Source organism: Colobus angolensis, unplaced genomic scaffold (assembly GCF_000951035.1).
Source record: "Colobus angolensis palliatus isolate OR3802 unplaced genomic scaffold, Cang.pa_1.0 Scaffold37, whole genome shotgun sequence".
Classification (NCBI taxonomy): Eukaryota; Metazoa; Chordata; class Mammalia; order Primates; family Cercopithecidae; genus Colobus; species Colobus angolensis.
The window spans coordinates 1937422-1946057 of NW_012117043.1; the positions used below are offsets into that span (position 1 = coordinate 1937422).

General features: G+C 38.1%; 1 protein-coding gene across 1 annotated transcript in view; it reads right to left on the minus strand.

Moving 5' to 3' along the window:
- APPBP2 (amyloid beta precursor protein (cytoplasmic tail) binding protein 2) overlaps positions 1-8636 on the minus strand; it is a 101290-nt gene that overhangs the window by 70120 nt on the left and 22534 nt on the right. The window contains exon 2 of the mRNA XM_011953651.1: positions 3494-3582. The gene's annotated coding sequence lies outside the window, so the exon portion shown is untranslated. The remainder of the gene's footprint in view (positions 1-3493; positions 3583-8636) is intronic.

The following is an 8636-nucleotide window of genomic DNA, read 5'->3' on the forward strand; positions in this document are numbered from 1 at the left end:
GGCCTAAATTTTTATATTTTTAGTAGAAATGAGGATTCACCATGTTGGTCTGGAACTCCTGACCTCAGGTGATCCACCCACCTTGGCCTCCCAAAGTGCTGGGATTACAGGTGTGAGCCACCATGCCCAGCCGACTTACTTGTTTATTATCTTATCAACCCTCTCGAAAATACAAACTCCATGAGGAAGGGACGTTGTGGATCCTACTCACCGCTATGGCCCCAGCATCTAAAACAGCATCTGGAAAACGTGATACATATACACAATGGTGTACTATTTAGCCATAAAAAAAGAATGAGATCCTGTCATTTGCAACAACATGGATGGAACTGTATGGTAAGTAAAATAAGCCAGCCAAGGAAAGAACAACTTTGCATGTAGTCACTTATTTGTGGGAGCTAAAAATTAAAATAATTGCATTCATGGATATAGAGAGAAGAAGGATGGTTACCAGAGGCTGGGAAGGGTAACTGGGAGAGGGAGGCAAATGAAAATAGTTAATGGGTACAAAAAAATAGAAAGAATGAATAAAATCTATTATTTGCTAATACAATAGGATTATAGTCAGAAATAATTTAGTTCCACATTTTAATAACTGAAAGAATATAACTGGATTGTCTGTAACACAAAGGATAAATGCTTGAGGTGATGAACACCTCATTTAAGTTGATGTGATTATTACACATCGCATGCTTGTACCAAAGTATCTTATGTAACCCATAAATAAATGCACCTACTATGTACCCCTGAAAACTTAATGGCAGTTAAACTTAGAGAAGAACACTAAACAGAACAGCAAGCAAGCCAGGCACGGTAGCTCACACCTGTAATCCCAGCACTCTGGGAGGCCAAGGCAGGTGGATGGCTTGAGCTCAGGAGTTTGAGACCAGCATGGGCAACATGGCGAAACCCCATCTCTACTAAAAATGCAAAAAAATCAGCCAGGTGTGGTGGCACATGCCTGTATTCCCAGCTACTTGGGAGGCTGAGGTGGGAGAATCACCTCAGCCCTGGAAGTTGAGGCTACAGTGGGCCATGATCTTGCCACTGCACTCCAGGCTGGGTGATGGAAGAGAGACCCTGCCTCCAAAAGAAAAAAAAACACCACAAGTACAATGAAAAGCCAGATCTGTAGCTAATACTACTACATGATGATACTTACAACAGGAAGATGAATTCAATCTCCCTTTCTTGAACTCAAAAAGCTAAACTGTCAAAGTGTTAACTTTCCAAAAGTGATAGAAGGAGGCAGAACAAATGATCTTCTTTTTGTCGCCAAGCTTCTATTTGGGTTGTACAATCAGTGCCACGATATTTTTACTATATTCTCTATGATGCTGGCAAAGACTCCTTGAGTTGTCTTAAATTGCTTTCAAATTCTACTTCTAGGTATATATCTAATAGATATGCATACATATGTTCACCAAAAAACATTTACAAGAATGTTCAGGGCTGCATGAGTTATAATAGCTAAAAACTGGAAGCAGCCCAAATGTTCATCAATAATAGAATGAATAATACTATATTCATGTAATAAAACACCATATATATACAGCAACGAGAATGAACACACTGTATTTGCACGTAACATAGGTGATTCTCATAAAACAATACTGGGGAAAAAAAAAAGCCAGACACAAAAGGGCACAAACTCTATGTTTTATTTAATATGTTCTAAAACACATAAAATTAATCTAGTGGTTACCCTAGGGGAGGGGAAGTAGTGACTGGAAACAGGTAAGACAGGGCTTCTGGTAGCAACTGCAAATAAACATAATTCATAGTGAAATAATACCAGGTATATGGAAAAACTAATTGAGACAATTTCTCAATGAAACAATGTTATAGATTTATATTGGTACTACGCTTATGAGGCAAAATTATTTTATCCACTCTAAATTTTCTGATACAATCATATTTATGAAATAATTTCTAAACCACATAAGAAATCAGTCAAAAATAAACATAACTTCATGCATTAACAAGAGGTGTAGTGGAATTTTAAAAAACAAGTAACTTAAAAATGAATTTATGTTCCAGCACTTTGGAAGACTGAGGCAAGGGGATCACTTGAATCCAGGAGTTCAAGACCAGGCTGGGCAACATAGCGAGACCTCGTCTCTACTAAAAATAAAAAAAGTTAGTTGGGTGTGGTAGCATGTGCCTATAGTCCCAGCTACTCAGGAGGCTGAGGTGGGAGGATGGCTTTGAGCCAAGGAGAGTTTCAGTTTGCAGTGAACTATGAACATGCCACTGAACTCCAACCTAGGCAACAGAGCAAGACCCTGTCTCAAAAAAAAAAAAAAAAAAAGTTTGGATTTTGACCTAAAGGTAAAGTTTCAATCTGGGAAGAAATAATGGCCAAAAATATTCCAAATTTGATGAAAACTATAAACCCACAGACCCCAAATCATCCACAGATTAAAAAAAAAAAAAAAAGTATAGAAAACAGTATGACAGTTCCTCAAAAAAATTGGAAATAGGACTTGGGTGCAGTGGCATAGCGCCTGTAGTCCCAGCTGGCAGGGAGGCTGAGAAAGAGGATCCCTTGAGCCCAGGAGTTCGAGGGCAGCCTGTACAGCATAGTGAAACTAAGTGTCTTAAAAAATAAACAAATAAAAATAGAATTACCATATAATCCAGCAATTCAACTTCTGGGTATATAATCAAAATAACTGAAGGCAGGGGCTTGAAGAGGTATTTCTACACTCATGTTCACAGCAGTATTATTCACACTAGCCAAAAGGTAGAAAGAACCCAAATATCCATTGACAGATGAATAAACAAAATGTGGTATATGCACACAATGGAATATAATCTAGCCATAAAAAGAAATAAAATTCTAACTTGTGCTACAACATAGATGAACCTTAAAAACATGATGCTAAATGAAACATAACACACACAAAAGGATAAACATTATAGGATTCCACTTATATGGGATATCAGAGCAGTTAAACGCATCTAAAGTACAATGGTGGCTACACAGGATAAGGGGAAGAGGGAATGGGGTGTTACTATTTAGTGGGTAAGGAGCTTTTGTTTAGAGTAATGAAAAAGTTCTGGAAATAAATGGTGTTGATGGTTGCACAATGTGAATATACTTTTCTTTTTTTTTTTTTTGAGATGAAGTCTTGCTCTGTCGCCCAGGCTGGAGTGCAGTGGCGCCATCTTGGCTCACCGCAAGCTCCACCTCCCAGGTTCATGCCATTCTCCTGCCTCAGCCTCCCAAGTAGCTGGGACTACAGGCGCTCACCACCACGCCCAGCTAATTTTTTGTATTTTTAGTAGAGATGGGGTTTCACCATGTGAGCCAGGATGGTCTCGATCTGACCTCGTGATCTGCCCACCTCAGTCTCCCAAAGTGCTGGGATTACAGGCGTGAGCCACTGCACCGGGCCCACAATGTGAATATACTTAATGCCACTGAATTCGGTTAAAATAGTAAATTTTGTGTTATGTATATTTTACAATTTTAAAAAAAAGAATTTACCTTTTATCCAAAGCTCTCAGTACTTTAGCAAAAACTTCCAATTCACAAAATTCACTGCCCAGTTGACATAATCGTCCCTGTTGGTAAAGCTGAAATAAAAAAACAATTAATTATGACTTAAAAGTTCTGCAATTTAATTCTTATTTTTACTTTAATCATATTTGATAAATGTAACTTGATTAATTTCAGAAAAGATGCTTATGTTAAGAAATGTAACACTAACAAATTTCTACAATTGATATAAAAATATTTTAATAGTAGTATATAATCATTACAAATTGGTATTTGTAAACCACCTAGAACAGTACCTAGAACATGGCAAGTACTACAAAGAGCTGTATAATTATGTATTTATTAAATACAGATAAAAATCATTAAAGAAATATTAAACTGTTAACTTTTTTACTTAAACAAAACTGGAGAGTCATTGTAAAATTATCAAAATAATAGCAAAGATAATGTCCAGAAAACAGAGCTGGTCAATATGGCCACCTCAAAAATCTCAGTTCAGCCCTGGGTATAACACTTCAAAAACACACCAATAGTAAAGCATGTCTATAGTAATACAGGATGGCAGGATTTCTAATCATGTCATAATCGTTTATACATTCTGACTTTTTAGAACTACAATTTAAAATAACATTTTAAGGCTGAGTGCTGTGGTTTGAGCCTGTCATTCCAGCTACTAAGGAGGTGAAGGAGGGAGTATTGCTTGAGGCCAGGAGTTTGAGACAGGCCTGGGCAACATAATAAGATCTTATTTATAAATATAAATAAATTTATAAAATGTAAACTGCACCTGTAGTCCCAGTTATTTGGGAGGTTGAGGCAAGGGGACTGCTTGACCCCAAGAGCTGGAGACCAGCCTGGGCAACAGAGTGACACCCTGTCTCTACAATACAGCCTGGGTGAGAGTGAGACCTTGTCTCAAAAAAATTATAAATAAATAAACACAAAGACAAATAGTATTGTCCCTCCTTGCAACCCACCTCAATGTCACCAAATGCTTTTTATCTGAGACGGAGTCTTGCTCTGTTGCCCAGGCGATACAATACCAACAGTGTGTAGTGGTGCAATCTCGGTTCACTGCAACCTCTGCCTCCCAGGTTCAAGCAATCCTCCCACTCAGCATCCCTAGTAGCTAGGATTACAGGCATGCATCACCACGCCTAATTTTTTTTTGTATTTTTAGCAGAGATAGGGTTTCACCATGTTGACCAGGCTGGTCTTGAACTCCTGATCTCAAGACCAAATGCTTCTGAATTTACATGTGCTATATAAATAATACAGTGCCCTAGAAAGCAGGATTTATTTGACTTTATATTACAGACACTTAACAGCTCAGTTGATGAGAACATGGGTTTCATAAAGAGGACAAGGTCACTCTCAAAATGGGCCAGTTTACTTTGTGCACAAAAAACATAATAAAACCTGAGCACACTCTTGGGCATAAATCACTAGTCACAATGGAGGTCAGGTCAAATTAGGTAAATATATTAATCCAAATCCATAATGACTACTTCAAAAAATGTATAACTGCTACAGGGGAGAGGGGACATGCTCAGGAAGGAAAGGCAGCAATGTTATCTTCACGTAATAGTTAGACATTTATGTTAACATTAAAATCTTCATCAGGAAAGATTTGTTATTTTATCTATCTATCTATCTATCTATCTATCTATCTATCTATCTATCTATCTATCTATCATCTATCTATTTATTGTCTTACTCTGTCACCCAGGCTGCAGTACAGTGGCACAATTATAGCTCAATGCAGCACTACAGTCTCGAACTCCTGGGCTCAAGTGATCCTCCTGCCTCAGCCTCTCTGCGTGCTGGGGTTACAGGTGTGAGCCACTGCGTTCAGCCTATATTTGCTATTCATATAGAGGACTTTGTTTTCTGCTACAGAAAAGTAAGAGTTTCTGGGAATGCATGCTGTAAAATTCACTACTATTAATTGCTGTCTTATTTACTTGACAACCAAAACAGAACAACTCAGGGAAAATAAAGCTGAGAACTTACGACCACATTCTCATGACATGGGCTTAACAAGGTGATAAACTTCTGATTTGCGACAGAACAGTTATCAAAATAAATACAAACACACACTCCAAAAACACTAAGATAAAAATCTTCACTTCTTACCAAAATGACTGTCATCATTATCAAACTTAAGGCTTAGAATTTCTTTTTAAAAATAGAATAAATAGGCTGGGCACGGTGGCTCACACCTGTAATCCCAACACTCCGGGAGGCCAAGGCGGGTGGATCACCTGAGGTCAACAGTTCAAGGCCAGCCTGGCCAACGTGGAGAAACCCTGTCTCTACTAAAAATACAAAAATTAAACAGGCCCGTGGTGGCGGGCACCTGTAATCCCAGCTACTCAGGAGGCAGGGGCAGAGAATCACTTGAACTCAGGAGACAGAGGTTACAGTGAGTCAAGATCATGCCACTGCACATCAGTCTGGGTGACAGAGCAAAACTCTGTCTCAAAAAAACAAAAAAAGAATAAACAAAAACAAGTTATACAACTACTTTGCCTAAAAACAAAATTTATGTTATTTTACAATTCACCGTATTCCTTTAATGACTAAAAACTGGTGTATCCTACTAAATGAGATTCTATATTTGGCTGTTGAAATTTTCTTTTTCTTTTTTTTTGGGGGGGGGAGGGACAGAGTCTCTCACTCTGTCCCCAGGCTGGAGTGCAGTGGTGTGATCTCAGCTCACTGCAACCTCCGCCTCCCAGGTTCAAGTGATTCTCCTGCCTCAGACCCCCGAATAGCCTGGACTATAGGCACGCGCCACCACGCCCAGGTAATTTTTCTATTTTTAGTGCAGACAGGGTTTCACCATTGTTAGCCAGGATGGTCTCGATCTCTTGACCTCGTGATCTGTCCACCTCGGCCTTCCAAAGTGCTGGGATTACAGGCATGAGTTTCTCTAGTTAATAAAATAGGATCACATTTAAATTGTGAGGAAAGGGTAATTTGTTTCAACTCATCCTTACCAAGTTTATCTAAAAAATGCAAAGTAATTTTTTTGAGACGGAGTTTCGCTCTTGTTGCCCAGGCTACAGTACAGTGGCGTGAACTTGACTCACTGCAACCTCCATCCCCCAGGTTCAAGTGATTCCCTTGCTTCAGCCTCTGGAGTAGCTGGGATTACAGGTGCCCGCCACCACACCCAGCTAATTTTTGTATTTTTAGTAGAGACGAGTTTTCACCATGTTGGCCAGGCAGGTGATCCACCTGCCTCGGCCTCCGAATGTGCTGAGATTACAGGTGTCTGCCACTGTGCCAGGCCTGAAATTAATACATTTTTATGAATTAAAGGGGTTTTTGGATACCAATCCAGAATAAAAATAGCTTCTAATCATACAGAGGTCTTTTATGTGTCAGGCACTGTTCTTAGTGCTTTTCATAAATTATTCATTCTATCCTTTTACAGACAAGGAAACTGAGGCATTTAGACTTAAACAACCTTCTCAAAAATCACACAATTAGGATGGGGCAAAGCAGGAATCTGACCCAGGCAGTTTGTCCCTATATCCATGTTCTTAACAACTTACCCTACGTTGCCTCTTGAAGATAATATAAAAGGAAATTTTTAAAAGTATTAAATGGACAATTTAAAATATTTTTATAGAAATGATAGAAGATTTAAAGGTTAATCCCCTCATAGATTCATACATCTTATGAAACAGAGCTTAGAAAAGAGGAAACTGATGCTTTGTGTTCCAGTAATGATTCTCATATAAGATTTTTAAAACTTATTTTAGTCCATTACAGTGTTTATATTATGTACCCGTAGCATAATGAAGCTATTAAGGGCTATATCAACTACTTTTAGCTGTTGTTTTTCCTTAAAGAAAGGAAAAACAAGCTTATTTCTAGAAGTAGGCAAATTATCTCCCACCAGAGATAAAAACAGACAATAAAAATACAATTAAAACAGTATCATACAGGTATGATGATAGACCAACAGAACAAAATGCAATGTTCAGAAACAGACCTTAGTGTATATAAAAATTAATGTATGACAAAAGAAGCATTTTAAGACCACTGAGGAAAGAAAAAAATTACTTAATAAAGAGTGCATAAAAATGGGTAAACAAAGATGCCTACCTAATAAAATGTAACAAAAATGAATTCCAGATTTATCAAAATTTTTAATGGAATAAATTATATCAGAGCCTTATTAAAAGTTACCTGCTAACATTGCCTTCCTAAGCACTACATCACGGGTAAAATTCAAGATCAGCCTGGCCAACATGGTGAAACCTTGACTATACCAAAAAAACAAAAATTAGCCCGGCATGGTTATGTGTCCCAGCTACTTGGGAAGCTAAGGCACAAGAATTGCTCGAAGTCAGGAGGCAGAGGTTGCAATGAGCTGATACTGTGCACTGCACTCTAGCCTGGGTGACATCGAGACTCTGTCTCAAAACCAACCAACCAAAAAACACCTATGTTCTAAGAAAACCTGAAAGCACATAATTGCACGCGCACACTCACATATACCAATGAAACCTGTGCATCTCATTCATGTTTGGAACTCTCTCAGAGTCTTTAAATAGCCAAAAACTTCAGAAATGAAAACAGGTTGTTATCAAGGAAAAATGACCATGCTATATGAAGTGAACAAGTTCCTGAAAAGGGTAATAAAATTCCACCTTTGCTTCTAAATTGTATACCTACATTATATATGCATCATATAAGAACCTGAAATGATAATACAATGTTTATATATATGGTATAGGATTTATATCTCAAATATTTCACCTAGATTACTGTAAAAGTTTGATAGAATTAGTCTCTCCACTACCACTTGTCTCCCTCAAAATCACTGTACATACAGTAGCCAGAATCTTGTTAAAAAAAAAAAAAACTCATATCATGCCATTCTTTTGTTTAAAACCTTTATTTAAATGGCACCCTCACTGTAGAACATAATCCAAAATCTTTAATGTTACCTCTGAGCTCCTAAAAGCCACGTGACCCCTGCTTTTTTTTTTCTTTCATTTTTTTTTTTGAGATAGTGTTTTGCTCTTGTTGCCCAGGCTGGAGTGCAGTGGTACCATCTCGGCTCACTACCTCTGCCTCCCAGGTTCAAGCAATTCTCACGCCTCAGTCTCTC